The following is a 23,563-nucleotide window of genomic DNA, read 5'->3' on the forward strand; positions in this document are numbered from 1 at the left end:
AAGTGTGGCAGGCCAAAGATCCTAAAAAGAACATAACTACAGGCCTGACATAGAGGTCCTGAGATTGTCCAAAAATACTCCAGATGGCTGCTCCTTGTGAGGAGATCACAAGTCACCTGTCTTGGAAAGATTTATGGCTCTGTGAGATGACGGAATAGCCAGCTTCATGCTGAAAATGCAGTCAACACTTTTGAATTCACATACTTCAGATGTTGCGATGGATGATGGGTAGGGATTCATGAGCTCAAATGTTTGGGCACACTTAACTAGATGCATCATATTTTTAGATGTAAGGATATGATAGCGTAGGCCTTGCTCATATTCTCATTTCTGAACTGTAAGTTATTTACATAAATTTCAACATCAAATTGCCCTCAGTTATCATACTCTGAAAAGCTGCCTAGAATGTTGAGTCCTTATAACAAACGATTTTGTCTGTCCGTATCCTATTGTGCATATTTTGGCAAATGGTATGCTTTTTTGCTTGTACATTTCCCAAATGTATACATCTTTTGCAGATTTCTTTCATGTCTCTCTTTTGTGCTCATGTTTGGAATTGCATCGGAGTTTGCTTTGCATGTGCGTTTTGCTTCATATGCAGCCTGGGTGAACATATTTTTGGCCTTCAAAGGTTAGTGTGAGATGCTGAATGATAGGTCAGCATTCATTTTTCCCCTTCCCCGGGGGAAAAAGAGTTGGCATTATTCAGAAGGGAAAGTTATACTTTTCCTACTTGTCTATTTTTTGACTTACCAGTTTTATGGTTGTTGATATATATATATGTTACTGTGAAAGTCCGAAATCTGGTGAATGTCGACATTCACCGGTGAATGAAAGTCCGAAATCTGGTGAATGTCGACATTCACATAGTCGCTTGGTGTATGTCCTTATCCTCTCGACACCCTTACCCTAATACCCTTACCCTAATACCTCGGCTCCTCGCTTCCTTTTAAGCGTCTTCTATTCGCGGACTTTTTTTAAAAAAAAAACCTGCGATCCTGCGCGGTTAGAACGAGTTGTTTCCAGGACCGTGAATTGAAAAGCAAAAGTAAAGCGTTACGCTGACTCGTTATATATGTCACCGTGAAAGACCGAAATTGGTATGTGTCGACATTCACCGGTGAATGTCGACATTCACCAATTTCGGTCTTTCACGGTGACATATATATATATATTGCAAGATCTGATGAAGTCCGCTCAGAGCAAGTCTGATATTGTACTGATATTATCACTGATATTATGACTTCCTCCTGTCCTCCCTCCCTACCTCTTTTTTTCATCTTTATTAGCAAGAATGCCCACTCAACATTTCCTGTTTCCCTGGTTTTTATAAATCAAAGATTGTGCAAAGATCACCATCTAGTGGCAAAACCATGAGATTGCCTTATTTTCGGCTGGGTAAATTACGGTAAGTATTAAATCAGCTCAAATAATAATAAATGCCAACTCTTAAAACCAAGAATTGATTTTCTGGGTATTTCTCAGATTGTAAATTGTATGTTTAGTAAAACCTGGACGAAATTGCTTTGAAAAATTATTGCTTTTGTAATCAAAGCCATCCCAAATATTACCACTATACACTTTGTGGGAATTATCATGGACATTGGTTTATTTTCTTGTTTTCTGAATTATTCACGAACTAAAATGGACAATAAAATACAATAATAAATAGCATTTATGAGGAAATGCTAATTAAATGTTAAAACTTCAATATAAAATGTGCCTGTTACCATTTTAAAACTTACAAAAATGAACTCTTATTGTCAGATAGACAGGTAGTCCTCGACTTACAACAGTTCATTTAGTGACTGTTCAAAGTTACAACGGCACTCAAAACAAGTTTTTTTTCACACTTACCACCGTTGCTGCATCTCCAAATTCAGACGCTTGGCAACTGGTTCATATTTATGACAATTGAAGTGTCCCGTGTGTGTGTGTGTGTGTGTGTGTGTGTGTGTGTGTGTGTCAGGTGATCACATTTTGTGACCTGACAAGCAGAGTCAATGAGGAAGCCAGATTCACTTAACAACTGTGTTATTCACTTAAAAATTGCAGTGATTCACTTAATAACTGTAGCAAGAAAGGTTGTAAAATGGGACAAAATTCTCTTAACAAATGTCTTGCTTAACAACACAAATTTTGGGTTTTATTGTGGTCATAAGTCAAGGACTACCCATACCTGTGGGAAACAACATTTTTATCTATTGACAAAAGATAATGTTGCAACTTCAGGTGAGCTATCCTATGCCTCTCTTAGCTCAGAGGTCATCAAACTTGGCAACGTTAAGACTTGTGGACTTCAACTCCCAGAATTCTCCAGTTTGGCTGGAGAATTCTGGGAGTTGAAGTCCACAAGTCTTAACGTTGCCAAGTTTGGGGACCCTTGTCGTACCTTGTACCAAATGGGCACTTTAATTCATTCACCTGTTACTCTTTACAATTGTTACATATTCTCTGACCAAAAAAAATAAATACTTTTTTCTTTAGCAAGAACCAAAGCCTTCTCTCTTTTAAAAAATTAAAACAAAATCCCCCCGATCTTCCACACCTCTTATTAAGATATCATCATCTTGGTATACAAAGGTGGAAATCATTTTTTTCTGCCTCTTAAGATTTTCCAAGCAAATGTGAGAGTGTGCAGAGATGGACAAACTCACAAAAGAAATAAAAGAAAAGAAGGAAACATAATATTGTATGGTGTGGAACGAGTGGTACTACTGGCTAGAGGACAGGTGTAAAACTTAAGGAAAAAGACTAAATGAAGAAGACACAGGAGCTAGAAAATAGCAATGTATAGGTAAAGATGAACAAACATGTGTAAATGGAAATGGTACATAATGGATTGTAAATTAAGGAATGTATATAATAGTATCATATGCATAGACCAAGAGAAATTGAAATAAGCGGGGAGAAGTGTATTTACAATGGACGGATACCGAGGTGCAAATGTTGTACAGAAGAAAATTGCAAAAAAAAAAAAAAAGTCTTTTTTTTAAAAAAAAAACTGCTTAATAAAAATTAATTTTTTTAAAAAAAGGTTTTCCAAGCAATGTACAGGTAGTCCTCAATTTATGACCACAATGGAGCCCAATATTTTTCTTGTTAAGTGAGACATTTGTTAAGGGAGTTTTGCCCTGTTTTACAACTTCTTTTGCCCAGCTGTTAAGTGAATCAGTGCAGTTGTTAAATTAGGAACACAGTTGTTAAGTGAATCTGGATTCCCCATTGACTTTGCTGGTCAGAAGGCCGCAAAAGGTGATCACACACCCATGGTTTGGGCTGCTAAGGGTTCGCCCGGGAGAACCCGTAGCCAATGCTATGGCTGGTATGGCGGCCCATTTTGGATGCAAGGTAAATGCAGGTCCACACGGAGGTTCTGGGAGGGGGGAAAATGGGCCTCCCATGTCGCAAAGGGGATCACATGATCCCGGGACACTACAAATGTCATAAATGTGAGTCAGTTATCAAGTATCCGAATGTAAATCACGGGACTATGGAGATGCTACAACCGTCTTAAGTGTGAAAAATATGTCATATGTCCCTTTTTTCAGCGCTGTTGTAATTTTGATCAGTCACTAAACAAACTTTTTTTTTATGTTGAGGACTACCTGTATAATTTTAACTTGAGAATCAGTTAGTATAGTGCAGTGATGGCGAACCTATGGTGCACTGGCCAGCTGAGTTCACCCTTTTTCAAAGCCATTTTTCGCCCTCCCCAGGCTCCAGAGGCTTTATAGGAGCCTGGGGAGGGTGAAAAGAGCCTCCCCCACACCCCTGGAGGCCTTCTGAAGGGTTCATGAGCTTCCCTGAAGACTCTGGAGCGCAAAAAAAATGGCCCTACGGGCAAACCAGAAGTTCGGGAATGGACTTCCGGTTTGCTTGGAGGGTCGTTTTGACTGGTCCAGAGGCTTCAGGGAAGCTTCCTGAAGGTCCCTGAAGCCTTCAGAGCGCTTAAAATGACTCTCAGAGCAAACTGGAAGTGACTTCCGGTTTGCTCGGAGGGTCGTTTTGACTGCTCCTGAGGCTTCAGGGAAGCTTCCTGAAGGTCCCTGAAGCCTCTGGAGGGCTTCCGGGTGGGTGGGGGAGGATGTTTTCGCTCTCCCCATGCTCCTATAAAGCCTCTGGAGCCTGGGGAGGGCGAAAAAATCATGCAAAAATGGGGGGGGGGGTTGTGCCTGTAGTGCGTGCATGGGCACTGGGGGGGGTTGCGCATTGCATTATGGGTGCGGCACACCTGCAAACAACCCCCCTGTGCTCCCCCCTTATGGCAGGCAAGCCAAAAAAGGTTCGCCATCGCTGGTCTACTGCTTAAGGTACAAAACTGTGGGACCACTACTCAGGTGGGACCATGATTCCTAGTCCCACCTGAGTAGTGGTGGGTTCCGGATCCCGTTGCAACCGGTACGGATGCGTACTTACCACCCACAACCCTCCAGCTGCTCAGCGGAGTGTCACGCAGGTGCCGTATGCCTCATGCGGGAAAGCCTGGATCGGCTCAAATACAGGTAAGGAGGGCGGGTGGGCGGGCCCTCCAGAGCACCGTACTGAAACGGTCGTATCCCACCACTGCACCTGAGCCATGAAAGCCACCTGGGCTTTCTCAACCCAATCCTCCTCACACGATTGTTGTGGCTGGGCAGACAGGATGAGGGAGTTGTATCAGGTAAGTTCGCCATCTTGAGTCATTTACAAAAATGATAAAGGCAGGATAAAAAAACAAATGATATGCTGCAAAATACAATAACATCATAGCAGACTGTGATGTTGACATTAACATTAAGCAGATGAAAGAAACATTGACTATAGCTATCTTGGCTTTATTTTTATTTTTTTAAAGTGGGTCAGCTTTATTTATTAATTTATTTTTTCAATATTAAAGCACCTTCAATCCTAAGAGACACAGGCTGGAATAAAAGATCAACTCCTGGCCTCTGAAAGTATTCCAAAGATACACAAACAGATAAATAATAGAAATCAATTATTAAAAAAAACAAGCGGATCAAATATGCAAATCATGTAAGCTGATTTGCCAAGCACTGTTGCAACAATGCTTCTTAAACATTAAAAAAGGCATACACTTCCTTTTTTAATATTGCCATTGTGATCAACTCACAACCTCAACTGTGAGTGAAGGAGATGTGTTTATGGTCTTGGTTTATATGGCTTGCTTAAGCTTTAACTAGATGAAACTCTGAGGCTCTATAATCTTTTCCTTGTGTGTGGAGCTGTGAGCAATCTCCTCCCTGTAGGAACTTGCTGAAGGAAACAGCTAAGTGCCATCAATCAACAGCTACGAAGACCCAACATCATGATGGTTTTGGGAACAGAAGCAACAAAGTCAGCTTTCTTCTGGTAAAGTGCTAATGATGCCAATGTGCAAGGAAGCTTCTAAGTAATCACTGAATAAATCCACTAACAGTCTGTGTGCAGTGCAATGGTGAAATTCATTTTTTTTCCATACCGGGGTCGGGTGGAAATAGTAACAGTAGGCATGGCTTGGGGGGGGGTGTCTTGGGGTGTGTGTCATGTGACGGAGTGGGCATAGCCAACTTGACACCACTCACGGCAACCCACCAAGCCACGCCCACGAAGCCACGCCCACAGATCCGACAGAAAAGTTCGGCCGGCCAAGTCTTCTAGTGTTCAACCTGGCGGCTTCTCGTCTCCTTCTCATGTTTGCGCTGTATGTATGAGCCCAAGAAGGAGGAGAGAAGCAGCCACGCTGAATGCACTGGTGATGCGCATAGCTGGGCCATGTGGCAAAGTGAAGGAAACATATATAGGGCTGGGATGGGTGGTGCAAACGTTGGGGGCGGTGTGAGTGAGTGTTGAGAGAGTATCAAGCAGGTGGGCGGGGTGAACGACCAGCAATTAACCAACCAGTTCACTACCAGTTCACTGACCCAGGCTAAATTTCTGCTACCGGTTCATGCAAACTGGTGCGAACTGCCTGAATACCACCTCTGATGCAGTGGTACGGCTTCCTGCTTGAAGTTCCAGCTTCTTCTGAATCAAAAGTGCTTGGATTCATCAGGAGACTGTGTCCCTCATTGTCAAAAGGTGAACCAGGCAATGGTGACATTTTTCTTTTTCGTCTGCTTTGTCCTTTAGGATGAAAAGGACAATTGCTTTTGGAAGTGGTTCAAAAATACTTTCTTTCGAGCTGAATTTCTCTGGTGATGCATTTGTAGATTTGCTATGTAGCTAGTCCTAAATTAGGGGTCCTTGGTGCTCTTGGAGCTGGGTTGTTGTCTTACAGATGTTTCATTACCCAAACTAGGCAACATCATGAATGCTAGCACTAGCATTTGTGATGTAGCCTAGTTTGGATAATAAAACCTCTGCAGGAAAAGAACCCGGCTCAGAGACTATCAAGAACTCTTCATTTCAACCCTGAGTTACAAAAATACTCCTTTATTACTCTTCATTTAGTGAACACATTTGGGACTATCAGCTTGGTCATTAAGTAAAGTGGGCATTATTAAGTGAAACCATAAGTGTTTTCAGCTTTCCTTTGAAAGGAAAGACTGCAAAGGTCATAAATTGCAAGGATTGGTCATAAAATCACTTTTTCATAATCTATGTAACTCAGTGGTTGCTAAAATACCGTGTTTCCCCAAAAATAAGACAGGGTCTTATTTTCTTTTGACCCCCCCCCAAATTTTGCTTGGCCCTTATTATCGGGGGGGGGGGGAGGCTTATTGGTTTGGCGTTGCCAGGTGGCTGCTCTCTTGCGAGCGGGTGCCCAAAGAGCCGCGCACAGCCTCAGGGGCAAATGGCTGCGGGAAGACTCTCTGTCCCACCAGAGTCTTCCAACAATCACGTAAACTGATTTGCCAAGCACCTGTTGCAGCAATGCTTCTTAAACATTAAAAAAGGCATACACTTCCTTTTTTAATATTGCCATTTTGATCAACTCACAACCTCAACTGTGAGTGCAGGAGATGTGTTTATGGTCTTGGTTTATATGGCTTGCTTAAGCTTTAGCTAGATGAAACTCTGAGGCTCTATAATCTATTCCTTGTGTGTGGAGCTGTGAACGATCTCCTCCCTGTAGGAACTTGCTGAAGGAAACAGTTAAGTGCCATCAATCAACATTGCTACCCAAAGAGAAGGCAGACCTTACACAAATTAAGAATTATAGACCAATCTCCTTGCTAAACTCAGACTATAAGTTATTTGGATCTATTGCATACTGACAGAGAGACTTAAAAAATATTTAAATGGATTTATCCACTCAGATTAAAATGGTTTTCTACCAAAGAGACAAATTAAGGACAACGTAAGAATAATTTTGGACACCTTGGAATACAATAAGGCTCATCCTGAAAAGCAAATGGCCTTGATGTTTCTTGATGCGCAGAAGGCTTTTGATAATGTGAACTGGTGATTCATGATACAACAAATGGAACAAATGAACTTTGGTAAGAATTTTATTGAGGCTATACAAACGGTATATCACAAACAATCAGATAAGATAATGATAAATGGAGAATTGACAGACCCCATTGAAATAAAGAGAGGTACGAGACAAGGCTGTCCATTATCACCGTTACTTTTTGTCTTAACGTTAGAAGTTTTAAATAGAAGGATCAGAGAAGAATAAGAAATAAAGGGAATGACAATTTAAAAAGAAGAATATAAATTACAAGCGTTTGCAGATGATTTAGTTTTCATCCTTGAGGAGCCACTTCAATCTGCATCTAAATTGATAGAAAAAATTGAGGAATATGGAAAAGTAGCAGGCCTGAAAATAAATAAAGATAAAACAAAGATTCTGACAAAGAACATACCATCAAAACAAAAAGAAGAATTGGCGGAAATCTTGGAGATGCAAGTTGCGAACAAAGTTAAATATTTGGGGATTTTTTTTAACAGCCAGATGTAGTACCCTCAAAGAGGATAACTACCTTAGATTAAAGCAACAAATTGCAATGGACTTGATGAAATGGGAAAATTTACAATTATCAATGATTGGGAGAATCTCAACAATTAAAATGAACACTTTACCTAGAATATTATATTTGTTCCAGACAATCCAAATTAGGTTGGGGAAAGACTATTTTGAAGATTTAAATAAAATGGTGTTGAAATTTATATGGCAGGGGAAAAAAGCAAGAATAAAACTTAAAGTGTTGCAAGATACTAAAATAAGAGGAGGGCTGGGCTTACCCAACTGATTCTTTTACCAGCTGCACGGTCCATATGGACCTAAACTGTCCCGAAGAGACGGTGACAGGGAGACAAATCCTTGCTGGTCTCAGGGACACTGCAAAGTCCCTGATCGACCCTAGGGAAGTTCTCCAAGCTGGCGGTAAACAGACAGCCCCCAGGCTGACAAAGTCGGAGACGGCTCCAGAAGGAAGGCAGTGAAAGTGAGTCCAGTTGGTGAGATTTTTTCTTTGAGAATGATTGCACAAAGAAATTTTTTAAAATGATAAATTAGTCCTTTAAGCAAAAGAATAAAGTGGCAAAATTTATCTTTATTGGACTGCCTTAGAAAGTTTTTTTTCCTTTTTTATGTAACAGCATTTTGTGGATTGATGTGATTGGAACACTTCCTGTTTCTCCTCTTAATTGATTTTTTTCTTTTATTCTGTGCTACCTTTAATTTTTGGTTGATCTAAATTTTTTTTTACTTCAATAATCCTTCCTCTTACTGTTTATTAAATTTTATTAAAGACACTTAGAGATTTTTGCTTTCCTTAAGTTTGATACGAATAAGAGAAAGTTGAATCTGCCATTCGGAAGCCAGAACTTGGTTTTTTTCTCTTTTTTTTTGAAACAAAGTATCCTTTGCTCTATTTTCTCTGATTCTGTTGATGTTGTAACTAGAGGGTTTGCAGCTTGTCTGTAGAGACTGATAATGACTCAAGGACACGGACTGTTCTCTTGCAGGTGTCTTTGTGGAATATTTTGGACAAGGGAAGGGAAAGAAAAGATAGAACCCTCACTTTTTTGAAAAAATTAAAAGGATCTTATGTTTAAGCAAATTCAAAACAAAAATATTTTTATACATAAAAGAGACATTGAAGGAGAGAGTGGCAGTGGATTCTAAACTTTTTCTTCTCTTCTGGGAAATATGTATTTATATACAGATGAAGAAACCCAAAGTTACCAGGATTTTTTGGATGGAATTCTAAATATATTGGAAGGATTTGAGAGATTTGATAAGAAGTTGGATAGATTATTGTCTGGTTCAATAAAAGATGAAGGGACTGGAGCCTCAAAAATTAAAGAAGAGAGTGAAGATATATAAGATAAAGACAAGATAACAGATGAACCTAATAATGGAGCACCTATGAGTGAAAGTGGAAAGGAGGGAACATGGAAAAGTGAATCTGATTATTATTATATACTTGATGATCTGGAGCTCTACCCATCCTATCAAGATATGGATTTGATGATGGAATTAAGAAGAGAAACAGCTTTAGAAAGACATCTGATAATCAAAGACATGTTAATTTTAATACCAGTTCAAGGGCAATAAGACTATATGAGAGATCTTTCAAGCAAAAAAGTGTGGAGAGAAGTTTTTAAAAACTTTATAAAGAAGTTCATAAGAGAATTGATGCAACAACTGGCTAAAAGATAAGATTGTTTTGTTACTGGAAAGACACAGGCTGATAATGAAGGTTAATAACTTAAAATTTGGTTAACCTTTGGTGATTAATAAGTAGGACTTTCTAGACACTTTTAGAATGTTTTCTTTAAAATGTTTATTTGTTAATTAATAACTCATTATGATGATAATAATGGAATAATAATCTCAATTAGTAAAAATAATTTGGATATAAACTGTAAATTGGGACCTGGGGAAAAGATTTATCAATTTCACTAATACATTTTTGTTTATATTTTCTTATAAAGATGTAATTTATCTTGGGCATTTATAAACTTTACTAACAAACTTTTGTTTAGATTTTATTATAAAGATGTAATTTTTCTTGGATCGGAGGAGAGGAGATGTGATATAAATGGCAAAAAAAATTTCTTTTTTCTTTAGATAACTATAATAATAATAAGGAAATGTTAATGGATAATGTTTAATGATTTTTACATGTCTTGGCATTGGTAAAAGCAATCAGATATAAGCCTTAAAAAGTGTTGGGAAAAAAGGGAATATGCTATAAAAGGGTAATTATTGGAGGTTTATAGGAATAGCTAATGAATGCCAATAGGTGGTTGTGTCTTTAAATACAAATGATTCTAGATAAAAGCATGTTTAAATAATTATAGCTAAACGAGAATGATGGCATATTGATGGCAAAATACATAAAGATTTTCGATTTTAAAATGTAAATTAAAAATATGAAGGATTTATAGTAACGCACGAAATGTATTTGTAACCAATCGACATGCTTTCTACAAGATGTAATGAAGAATGCTTTTTTGTGTGTGTTTTTGTTTAATTAAAACAATAAAAAAAATTCCAAAAAAAAAAGATGTTTTACAGGTGGCACCTTTCCCCAATGAGAATAGCAAGAATGTCTAAGACCAAATCCGAAAAATGTTGGAAATGTCATCAGACGCCAGGCACATACTACCACATGTGGTGGACTTGTACTGAAACTAAAAGATATTGGACTAAAATCCACATGTGGTTGGAGAAAATGATACATAAACACATAGACTTAAAACCAGAACTCTTTTTATTGGAAATAATACCAGAAACTTGCAACAAGGACTTGAAATATTTGATTGTAAATGTCTTAACAGCTGCTAGAATTGTATTTGCAAAAAACTGGAAAAATGAGAAAGTACCAACAGACGAGGAAACTATTCGGAAAATAATGGAATATGCTGAAATGAGTAAGCTTACATTTGTAATTAGCGAGCAAGAGGACGAGCAATTTTATAAGGTATGGGATTTGTTTTACCAATGGTTTGATAAAAAAAAAACTTGGAAATGAAATTGTTTACTTATGTATTACTAGAAAGTCATAGTTATTGCTATCTTTCCCCCTTTTTTTGTTATGAAATAGAGGGCTTGACCATATGATATATAAAGGGCAATAATGAATCTAAGGTATAAGAGTGGGTTGACTTGAATGTTATGTATAATTGTAAGCAGTGATCTTGTTATACTGGAAAAATTCCTGTATGTCAAATGGACCAATGATGATATAATGAATAATTGATACATACATGAATTGAAATATTTAATAACATCTTGGATTAACAATGGAAAATTATTACTGGACCTGAATATGTTATACTATAAGTATTCTATATCTTAGGGTTGATTGGTGACATTGTGGTTAATTGAAAGTAATGATCTACAATATGAGTCGATGGGAAATCCTTTCTCTTTTTTGTTTTTTGTTTTCTTTTATTAGTAGTACTACTTTTACTTTTTTATTTGTAAGACCTGAGTTTATAACTTTATAAAGAGTTATTGTTGCTTAATAGATAATTAAGGATTTAAGGAAATAAGGTTTGTTTGAAATGAAGGATGAGTAATGGTAATCTGAACGCAGGATGCTCAATGATAATGATGTACTTAGTCATGTTTGATGGATAACCAGTGCTGTTATTTCTAATTGTAAAAATTGATGCACAAAAACCTGTAACCAAATGACATGCTTGAAGAAATTGATGAAGTTTTTTTTCTTTTTGTATGTGCTGTTTTGTTTGTGTTTGTTTGTTTTAAAAATAAAATGTGTGTGTGTGTGTGTGTGTGTATAGATAGATAGATAGATAGATAGATAGATAGATAGATAGATAGATAGATGATAGATAGATAGATAGATAGATAGATAGATAGAGAATAAACCTAGTGCCCTCCAGATGTTTCGTAGTACATTTCCCAAAATTTGTTAGCTAGGAGGATATTTGTTGATCCGTGGTGGCACAGTGGTTAGAGTGCAGTATTGCAGGCTATTTCTGCTGATCACCAGTTGCCTGCAATTTGGCAGTTCAAATCCCACCAGGTTCGAGGTGGACTCAACCTTCCATCCTTCCGAGGTGGGTAAAATGAGGACCCAGATTGTTGGTTGCAATATGCTGACTCTGTAAACTGCTTAGAGAGGGCTGTAAAAGCACTGTAAAGCAGTATATAAGTCTAAGTGCTATTGTTATTGCTATATTTAGCTGGTGCTGGGGTGGGGTTGGTTAACCACTTATGTTTTTAATCTGTCAGTGTTTCTCAACCTTGACCGCTTTAAGGTATGTGGACTTCAATTCCCAGAATTCCTCAGCCAGTCTGGTTGAGAAACACTGGTCTATCTCTTGAATGATTGTTATGAGTTACCTCATTGTTATGAGTTACCTCATTGTATGAGATGAGTGGCCATATAAGTCCTGTAAACAAACAAATGTCCTCAACTATATGACTCCTTTACGCCCATGATCTTAAAGATAGTCCTAGCCTCCCTAGCACAATTTGTAGGTTTCCACTTAATAGTGACACCAACCTCCTTCAAGTGTGGGTTTTCTCATGGGTATCATTTGCCAAATGGAATGTCTTTCTCTTTACAGTAAGTCAGGCCCAACATTAATGTGCTTGTACAATTTCTTATAGCTTTGCCTTTTAAATTTGGCCTTCCTTTAACCATTGGCTTTCTTTAAGCTTTGTGGTAAACAGGTGATTTCTACTCTGCTTTTATTCTAAAACATTTTAGGATGATGCAATTCTTTGGAACAAGAAGTAGTATAATCAAAATAATTATTTAAACACAAATGATAAAGCAAATCTCAAATTGTTGGCAGACACCAGAACTTTCCATCTGGAACTCTTAGGAGGAGATCATGGCATCTGGTCATCTTAGGGACTTCTGGGGCTCTGGAAACACGTCACACTGACATGTTAAAAAGCTCTTCCCAAAAAGGCATCTTCCAGATGTGTTGGGACTATAATAAATCTTACCCCAATTTCCAGCCAGGGCAGCCAATACAATTCAATTAATTGCAATTCCAGTGGATTAGTAGAGTACTACTCTGAGGAATACTACCCTAAAAAAATAATTTACAAAATAAAAGTGAGGGCATTTTCAGGGTTCAAACACCAAATAGAAGAGGGAGGGAAGGGGAGAGAGAGAGAGAGAGAGAGAGAGAGAGAGAGAGAGAGGGAGGGAGGGAGGGAGGGAGGGATTATTTGCAATAGTGGTGAATATTTGAAGCTCAGATGTAGGATGAGAGTGAAAGTTCGTTTTCTGAGTTTGTGGGTTGGTTTCTGAATGTTTCATTACTAGGCTAAGTAACATTTTCAGCAGAGTTGAGGGGATGGAGTGTTCTTTGACAGATGGATGAGTGATTCCCCCCCTCCCCAATTCATCCACCTTTGCTTTCCTTGCCTTTTAGAAGAGGTATCTAAGCTCCGCCCAACTGCCTGCACATCATCACGTCCCATTTTTTATGCTCTGCACCTGCATGGAATGTCAAACCGGTAGCGAAGGTAAGTTGATTTCACCCCTGCTGCTATCATTAATTAATGTTGGATTTTTTGGCTTAACGATGCCTTTGCTATACTTCCCACTTATGATGGCTAATCTATAAGTAGGCTGTGTTTGAAAAATATAAGAATCGTGCTAGATAAGACCACAAGTTTTCTAAGGCATAAACCAATTTCCATGGTGACTGAATAAAAAGAGATATGAATACAGAGCACACTCCTACTCAACTGTTCTACAGTTAGTGTGTGTGGTTGCTCATTCTGGAGATAATGTATTGCATGTGCACAATGGCAAAAGCAGGCATTAGAATTTGTGGGAAAGTATCCTGTGCTCAGATTTGGAGACAAAACATCTTTGAGAGTTGGCAGCTGTAGCACCCTTGCTCCTAGGTGGTCCTAAGTCAGTGGTTCTCAACCTGTGGGTCGGGACCCCTTTGGGGGGGTCGAACGGCCCTTTCACAGGGGTCACATAAGACCATCGGAAAACATGTATTTTTGATGGTCTTAGGAACTGAGACACCAATTTTATGGTTGTGGGTCACCACAACATGAGGAACTGTATTAAAGGGTCGCGGCATTGGGAAGGTTGAGAACCACTGTCCTAAGTGATCCTCTCAGTGTTGCTAAGCTAGTATTTTTTTAAATCACCGATCATGCAGGCTACAGTTATAGTTGAGCCACTTTAGAGGATTATAGGTTCCTCACAATTGCCTTTCAGCAATTTTATCATATTCTCAGTATTATTATGACTGTGTTGATTTCATCCCTGGGTAGGCTTATGAATGAAGAATAGTGTTTTCTTGGAAGTAAAGTAATTTTTAATCCTGCCATTGGTCGTCTGGAAGCATTTCTAATTTTGGGCAATTTGTTATGTTTTCTGCTTATGCACAGAGGCCAGGTTTTAATCTCTCAAATCACTTTGCTTAGTAATATAATGTCTGCGCCACAGTCTTGAATAAGAGCTTTGACTTGTATTGTAAAACACCTATTTTTCAGTTACTGGATTTTGTTTCTCCGTTTCTCCTACTTCTGTCTCTTGAGTCACACTGCTGTCTAGTGGTGCCCACTGAAGGTGCATGTTGAAAATTGTATTCTGGATAATCTGTTCCTCCTATGACTAGGTCTTATTCCATTCAAGGGAGTTTGCATCATAAATCTAGACCACTGATGCTGCAAAGGACTGTCAAAAGGTATTGATCTTTTCCCAGAAAGAGAAGATAATAAAGCAAATGAAATTGAATCTTTATTATGGTCCTAGAGCAGCATAAGGCAATGTGGGATACAGTCAATTAAAAATGATAGAAGGTAGATCAGCGTTTAAAATAATTATGAAAAGTTAGAAGATGTAAGAGATATACAGTATGTATTAAAGCAAAGTATGTAAAGTATATAAAATGGACGTGGTGGCTCAGTGGCTAAGATGCTGAGCTTGTCAATCAGAAAGGTCGGCAGTTTGGCAGTTCAAATCCCTAGCGCCATGTAATGGAGTGAGCTCCCATTACTTGTCTCAGCTTCTGCCAATCTAGCAGTTCAAAAGCATGTAAAAATGCAAGTAGAAAAATAGGGACCACCTTTGGTGGGAAGGTAACAGTGTTCTGTGCGCCTTTGGTGTTTAGTCATGCTGGCCACATGACCACAGAGACATCTTTGTACAGCGCTGGCTCTTTGGCTTTGAAACGGCAATGAGCACTGCCCCCTAGAGTCGGGAACAACTAGCACTTATGTGCGAGGGGAACCTTTACCTTTATGTATATATATATATATATATATATATATAAAGAAGTCAAATAATCTAAAAAAAGGGAGGTAGGAGCATTAAAGGATCATAAAAGGTTCATATGTGAAAATGATATTAAATTATAGAGCATTGTAATATGGTGATTTGGGTGCTCATTAACTCTAGTTTATGGCACAGGCCATCATCTGACAAATTTTCAGCACTGCTAGGAAGAACCTGGCAATATTGTATGTTGTAGCAAGGTTGGGATTTGAAAGCAGCAAGGAGATGTGAAATTGTCCTGTGCATGCAGTAATGGTGAAATGAGGCTAATAGGAATATCTCTGTAATACAGGCTCTGGAAAAGCAAACACAATGTGTTGTTTCTGTGTGTCCAGAGTCACAGGACACTATCACTTCAAGTGAGGAATTTTCCTGAATCAGTTTTCAAGGACAGCTGAGGAGAGGACATGACATGGTGCCTGTAATGGAATGTGTGCAGGGCATTGGGGGAAGAAAGGAGGAGATGCTGCCCAGGGAACAGTCAGACAAGAGAGGCAGTCCCTGAATAGTCAGAGAAAGTATCTTAGGAAGGACTTGCCCCAATGAAATCAAACAGTGAAGATTGCAAGACTCTCTTAATGTGACTTTACAATAAAGTAGAGTTACTGTGTTTTCCCCCCAAAATAAGACTGGGTCTTATATTAATTTTTGCTCCAAAAGACGCATTAGGGCTTATTTTCAGGTTAGGTCTTGTTTTCTGGGAAATTCAGTACTAAATGCATCTGTCTGGTTGATGACCTTAACTGTGTCTTATTTTTAGGGTAGGGCTTATGTTATGAGCATCCTGAAAAGCCATGCTAGGGCTTATTTTCCAGATTATTTTCCACAGAACCAAAAATCAAGATGGTGCCACCAAAGATCGAACCGGTTCAGGGGCATGGCAGGCTGAGTTACTACCTATTTGACTGAACCATTCCGAACCGGTAGGAACTCACCCCTGCAGATGCATATCAATGCAGATAGCAAAATAGCTACAAGATTTCTCAATAAAAGATTTAAAATAGATGTCAATACATATTTGATTGATTACCTTTCAATGCTGCTTCATCTGCCAAATCATCTCAAGATGGCTTTTGAAAAACAATATAATGCATAATAAAACCATAGTTAAAAACAAAATCAATAGAATAGAATAAAATGTTAATTAAAAATTGGAAAGGAGATTGAAAAAAAATCTAATGTTTGTATTGAGTATGTATGAGTTGGAAGGGACCTTATAGATGCCAGACTGAGCCTTGAGTAAGCATCCACCAGACCATAATCTTCAAAATTTCTAGCAGCGGAGATGTTCATTATAAGTTACATATGTTAATGTCAGCGTTCCAAATATCATGCAGAATTAAATCAGTGTCCAAGGCAGAGCTATCCTTAAAGTTCCAATTTAATAAGACAGACATGTTGGTACATCTGTGGAATCCCAAATCTAAAAGCTTCCTGGGATTCCACCCAGTTGACAGTTCATGATCTTATCCCCACACCCATAAATCCATCACATGGTCCAATCTTCTTCGGCCACGCTGGCATCTCCACCCAGCTGGTTCCGGTCAGGTGCAGAGGTGCGGAGACAAAAGATGACCTTGGGCTCCTAGAAAAGAATGACAACAACACATTCCACAATTCTACTCCTTTCTATTCCCCCTCCCAATTACTACAATAATGAAACAGCATAATGAAATAATAGAGAGTGTGGCAGGCCAAAAATCCTAAAAAAGGAATATAACTGCAGGCCTGATAGTTACATTATAAGTTGTATCATATAATTAATATAATCATGTACAGTATATAATAACATATAATATGTATGTATGTATATGTGTATATATTTAGAAGGAGAAAGATGTTTATTCGTATTTATATTTATATATCCATATTCAAGCTAAATGGTTGACCTGGGGCAATCACTCTCACCTCATCTAACAGAGTTGTTATCGTGCAGATAACAGGAGGAAGAAGGTGTACATTTGCTGTTTTGAGTTATTTGTGAAAATAATAACAGTGGGACATAAATAAATGAATAAATAAAATAAAATAATTCTCTAGTGAGACCATTCGATCATAATAGTTCTACCATCACAATGTTCTCACTAATATTCAACTTGCATGTTCTTTAAGTTAATTGCAATCCATTAGTTCTTGTTATGTTCTCAGTTTAGGAAAGAATAGGCCAGAGGGGGGTTGCTCCCAGTTCGGCCCAAATCGGCCGAACTGGTAGTGGTGGTGGCGAGAGGCTCCGCCCACTCAACCGGATGCTTTTGCACATGCGTAGAAGCATCACGCGTGAGTGCACGTGCGAACACGAGTGAACCGGTAGCACCGGGATTTGAAACCCACCTCTGGAATAGGCCTTCCCAAAGACCTGCCATGCCCACCAAGCCACGCCCACAGAACCAGTAGTAAAAAAAATTGAATCTCACCACTGAACCCCACCATCTAGTGTTGGACTAGATGACCTAGAAGGTCCCTTCCAACTTGGTTAATCTGTTAATCTGAAGTCAGTCTATATCACTGGAATTGAATCAACGGGAGACAAACATTTGTTTTGTGGAAGAGGGTTATACATTTCAGCTCTTATTGAGTCTACTGGAATATTTCTGTGATGAATAAGAAACCAAGAAACAAGAAACAAATATTTAACTTCAGTAAGATTGCATTTGGATAATTGTAGATGTGATGTTTTGTCTACAAATTACCCTTCTGGGTCTGAGGAGAGGAAGCAGTTGAAAGAAACAATATTCAGGTTGACAAAGGGCATCATTGCCAACTCTGACATTTACTGGGTACAAATATGAAGGGATCCAAAAGTACCAGGGAACCAGTGGTTGAGGGACCAGGCTAGAAACCAGGAGAAGGTGAAATTTAGTCCCACCACAGGCATGAAAGCTAGCTGAGTGATTTTGGGCCAGTTATTCCCTCTCATCCTGACCTAACTCACAGGGAAAAATAGGAAGAGGAAGGAGTTTACCACCTTGAGTTATTTATAAAAACAATAAAGGTGGAATAAAGAAAATCTAACATCCCTCCCTCCAAATCTAGGGAAAACCAGCACTAAAAAAGAAGAGTCAAATTAAAGGCAGCTTTGCAATTGTGCCCACTTGATGGAAATATACAGCAAGAAATTACAGATATGAGGCAATCTCTCTCTCTCTCTCTCTGGCTTAACTAGCTAATAATTATGCTACTATTGACAAATCAGGATTAGCTTCCCTCTATAGATCTAATTAATGAAGAAACTGGCTCTAACATTTGCAGTTAAATGGTACTGTAAAACAGGTCCCTCCACTGGTTTATTTAACTGAATTAATTTTTGCAAATTAATTGCTGTAATTCTTTATCTGCCTGTAGTAAGATTATTAGGGATTAGCAAGAACGTCTCTGTGAACTTCTTTAGGGTTCACTCCTGTTTTAGCCTTGTCTCTAAAAACATCCTTTTGCACACCCTCCTACGGCTTTTCTTTGTGCTGACACGTATCCTGTTGGTGGGAGTCCTGATTTAGCTGTGGCTGTACTTTTTGAGGTGAAACTTGGGTGGTTTCTGAGTCAGCTGCTCCTTTTCTCTTGGGTTCCCCTAATCCTTGTTCAGATATTTTCAAGCACTTTTTCTGCAGGCAGGAAGGGAAGATTTTACTTTTCAGTTTTGCTCCAAGTATCTCTGTGCTTGTGGCAGCCCTTAGAAAGTTAGCCCTGGACACAATGAGGTGTTTATACTAAGAGCAACTCATAGCAAAAGATTGCCCTTCAGAGAGGCTGCCATAGGCAGGAACTCACAAATTGACTTCAGTTCGTATAGGCATCACTTTAGATTAAAAGCAGGCTTGTATTATATTATAGGGCATTGTTAACTGTAATAGAAATTTCCCCAGGATTGTGCATACATGATTGGGGGTGGGGGTGGGGGAAACGACAAGATTGCACACTTTTGTCCTTGCTCAATTGAAAGGAACTTTCAATTGAGGCTGCTCGCCAGAATAGAATGGAGAAGAAAAACCTAATAAGACATCAGAACAGAGGTGGGTTGCTCTCAGTTCGGCCTGGATCGGGAGAAACTGGTAGTGGTGGCAGTGGGAGGCTCTGCCCACTCGCCTACGTGTGAGCACATGCGTGAGCATGAGCAACCCAGTAGCACTGGGATTTGCAACCCACCTTTGCATCAGAAGGAGATAAGAGCAGTGGTGAAATTCAGCAGGTTCTATCGAATTTGAGTGAACTGATAGAGCTGGAGGTGGGAGGCTCTGCCCACCTGCCTGGATGTCATCACGTCCCATTTTTGATGCTCTGCGCATGCATGGAAGGTCCTGAGCACGCACGGAAGTGGCGCATGGGCTCACATTTGCAAACTGGTAATGAAGTTAAGTTGATTTCACCCCTGGATAAGAGGCCTCTTTTCATTTAGTTCGGGGAAAAGACTTCGCACACTCCTACCTTCTATATATTTGAAGTTTCAGGAAATACTTATAGGATTAAGAAATTTGGCTCTGTCATTATAATATCTGCTGAAACTCAGCGAGACGGCTAGATCAGTTTTAGGCCATAGAGTTACAGGCCTGCATGGCCATTTTTAACAAGTGCAGCACTTAGCTGACTTTGTCTAATCCTGGTTCATAGTTGGATGGGAGACAAGTAGGAAGTTAAAAGAAACATTTCCCAAGAAGGCAATAGCAGACAACTTTAGTATGGTTGCATTGAAAATACACAGATGTTTTTTGAACAGGGCCATTCTTGGGAAGGAAGGGAGGGAGAGAGGGAGGAACAGAGATGGTATTCTGCAAGTTCTGAACAGTTCTGGAGAACCGGTAGCGGAAATTTTGAGTAGTTTGGAGAACCGGTAAATACAATCTCTGACTGGTCCTGCCCACTTCTATTCTCTGCCTCCCAAGTCCCGGCTGATTGGGAGGAAATGGGATTTTGAAGTAACCTTCCCCTGGAGTGGGGAGGGAATGGAGATTTTACAGTATCCTTCCCCTGCCATGCCCATGAAGCCACGCCCACCAAGCCATGCCCTGCCCACCAAATCATGCCCATAGAACTGGTAGTAATTTTTTTTGAATCCCACTATTGAGGAGGAAGGAGAAAAAAAGCAAAAATAATCTCACAGACGATGTGTGTGATAGCAAAGGATTTGAACTGTAAACTAAGCTGGTAGTTGAGGCAGATGATTCTATTCAGGGTTTTACTTTTCCTTGTTTCTCCTTTCTTCCACAGTTGCACTGACATATTTAATTGCCTTCTTTTGCTGTTAACTTGCCTGATGTATCTTATATGCTTTAATGATTTTACACCCCAAATTGTTAATTCTTGGAGAATAATATGCCAATATTTTATTCTGAGTACATTACCCACTGTTGCTCAGTCACTTGTGAAAATCTTGCATTTTAACAGGATCAAGTCTCCTGGGGCATTAAGCACATTAATTTAAGTTCTATTATGCTATGATATTCAAAATGTTCTCATGATCCGATGCTCTTAAAAATGGTCTGCTTTCTCTTCCCTTCCTACCCATGGTAAGATCCACCAGCTTGCCATTTGGGGAGGATTCTTAAACCAGGCAAATCCCAACATTTATTAGGGTTGGATGGGTTCAGTAAGTGAGGGGAGAGAAATCCCCAAATGAAGAACAACCCAAAACTGTTCCTAGTTTTTAGAAGGGAAAAGCAAAGAGATGAGAAAAGAAGGAGAGAAGAAGGTATAATGGGGAAGGACAAGCTGGACGCAGAGTTCTTGTGTCACCACCATCTTCCTTCCAAGAATGCCTTTAAGGAATCAAGCCATTAAACTGATAAAAAGGGGGAGGAGCAGTGGTGGGATCTTCCCAGTTGTTAAACTGGTTCGGTGGTTGCACGTATTCCAGCTTGCATGCACAGTTTGAAGAAATCTTCACTTCCGAGTTTCTTTGGAGGAGTAACACAGCTGATTCGCACGGCAATCTGCTCTGCCACGTGAATCAGCTGAGAAGATAAAGGTAGGAAAATAGTATGGGTGGGCCCATCTGATCATCGGGGAGAACTGGTTCTCTCCCAGCTGATTGTTGGAGCTACCGGTTCACTCGAACCGGTCCTAACCGGTAGAATCCCACCCAGGGGAGGAGGGATTATAAAAAGTTTCTAGTTAGTTTGCATCCTGGTAATTTGGGGATTCATTTCTTTATTATACTTCCCTACTGATGAAACTCACAACTTAGTGCCTCTAATTTCCTCTTAACCAGTTACTTCACTATTATCAATTTAATTGATGACTGCTACTTTAAATAGCAATATCACTTAGACGTACAGTATATATTTTATAGCACTCTCTGCGTGGTTTACAAATGTCAGCATATTGCCCTCAACAATCTCTGTCCTCATGCAGTCTTTAACCAGAGACTTGGGTTGATCGAACATTTTTTACTCCTCCAACACAATACAAAATTTAGCCCATCTACCTGTTGCCTTTTCCGATAAGGTGTTTTTCACACAGACTAAAAGGGGTGAAGCATCGTTCCCATGGTCATGCCACTATTTTGGCTTGTTCGATTTTGATCCAGACTAATCCAGTGTCCTAGGAATGTGCTTGATATTGAGATCTATCTGGCTCATTATGGTCAGTATAAGTTGGAAGCACTTTCCAAAGGCTGAGATTACTCCAGGGATGTATGAGAAACCTCATGTTGGGTTGGGTTGTTGTTTGAACAGTAGCCTCAGAAGCTGCAGGTGGAAGGAAAAGAAGGGATGGATTGTTTAATTCCCCCCCCCAGCTGTTATTCTTTCCCCCCCCCCAGCTGAATAGAGTTAGTCCCTCTCTCTTTATCATGGATGAGAAAACTATGAAATTTTGAGTGGGGGAATGACAGAAAAGAATAGGTCAACAGGCTTTTCCCTTCTCTCCCATCCCTTTCCCTCCTCTTTCCACTCAGAGAGGCAACCTTCCCTAATTTCTTTGCAGATCAAAGCATCCAGAAAGAGTGTAAAATAAATAAATGCATCAGGATGGTGATTGTGGAAATGTGATTGAAACCAGGGGTGAAATGCTCTGAAGTCTGCTACTGGTTCACGCCATTGCGTACTGCAGGCACTAAGAAGCCCTTTCTGAGTCTGCAAAGGTAAGTAGAACAGATCAGGGGGTGGGAACAGCTGTGCCTTGATTTAGATTCACGAGAAAGCAGGATTTCCTGCTTTTTAGCAAATATAAATCGTATGGCACAGCTGATTGTCGCACAGCTGATTGTCGGAACTTCCCCTCCACCTTTTAAAGCATTTTTTTTACTACCGGTTCAGGCAAACTGTCCCGAACCGATAGCATTTCACCCCGATCAAAACCCTGCATTTTTTGCAGATGCATCAGTGCCCCAAGCACAGACAATGGAATAGGACTTTGATCAGTTTCTTGTGACTTTCATATGAATTTTTCTTTTTGACTTCTTCAGAATGTTTGCAGGAAGGGCAGAAATGCACAGAAAAGGGTCAGTTTCTGGATAGGGGGTGGGATAAGAATTGATGTCAATGTTGCCCTCTCCTACAATGACTCTTGCTGTGCAACACAAAAAGAACAATGTTGTTCTTTCGCTGGAAGTTTATCAGAGTGATCGGAGGTCCCTCCAATTCTGTGAAATGATTCTATTGTAGCTGTGGAAGTAGCAGCTCAGACAGGCCAAGCGTTTCTTCAGTATTGTTACCAAATATTCTCATTCAATTTGATAGAAAAGAAACATTTCTCTCCCTCCACCCCCTCTTTCAAAAAAAAGGTATACATTATTTTGAGTGAATTGCAGTATTTGGGCACTTACAAGGGGGCAGAGAACTAAGACCATCTTCCATGATAGTCCCTGTTCCCATGCTTCTTTTAAAACGCCACGCATAGATGCCATGGGGAAAAATAAAATAAAAAGTAGAAAACACAAGTTGCCAATGTGCAGCCAGAAAGCTCCCAAAGATCATGAAAAGAAATTTGAGAGAAATTTGAGAGAAATTGAAAAGCAACATGAGATTAAGGAAGAAAAAGAAATTGGGTGAGAAATGTTCTACATCTGATGAGCTCCAACCCACACAACCTTCTTTTGTAGAGGAGAATAGTTCTTGCTGAGCCTTGGGCATTCGCCTAGGACAGGGGTGGAGAATTATGACCCTTTTATGACTCCATCTCCCAGAATTCCTGAGCCAGCCATGCTGGCTTCCCCACTCTGGCCCAGAATGTCAGACACTGACGCCATTTCTGGTTGGGAAACTGCTCAGGTACTCCCAGTGGTGGGATCCTGCCAGTTAAACAACCGGTTTGGTGATTGCGTGCATGCAGTTTTAAGAAAACTTACTTTCCGCGCTACTGCTGGGGAACAACACAGCTGAGGCACGGCAATCCGCTCTGCCACACGAATCAGCTGAGAAGATATAGGTCAGTAAAGCACCTGATCGTCGGAGCTACCG

Source organism: Natrix helvetica (genome assembly GCF_964273705.1).
Source record: "Natrix helvetica genome assembly, chromosome: 1".
NCBI classification, from domain to species: domain Eukaryota; kingdom Metazoa; phylum Chordata; class Lepidosauria; order Squamata; family Natricidae; genus Natrix; species Natrix helvetica.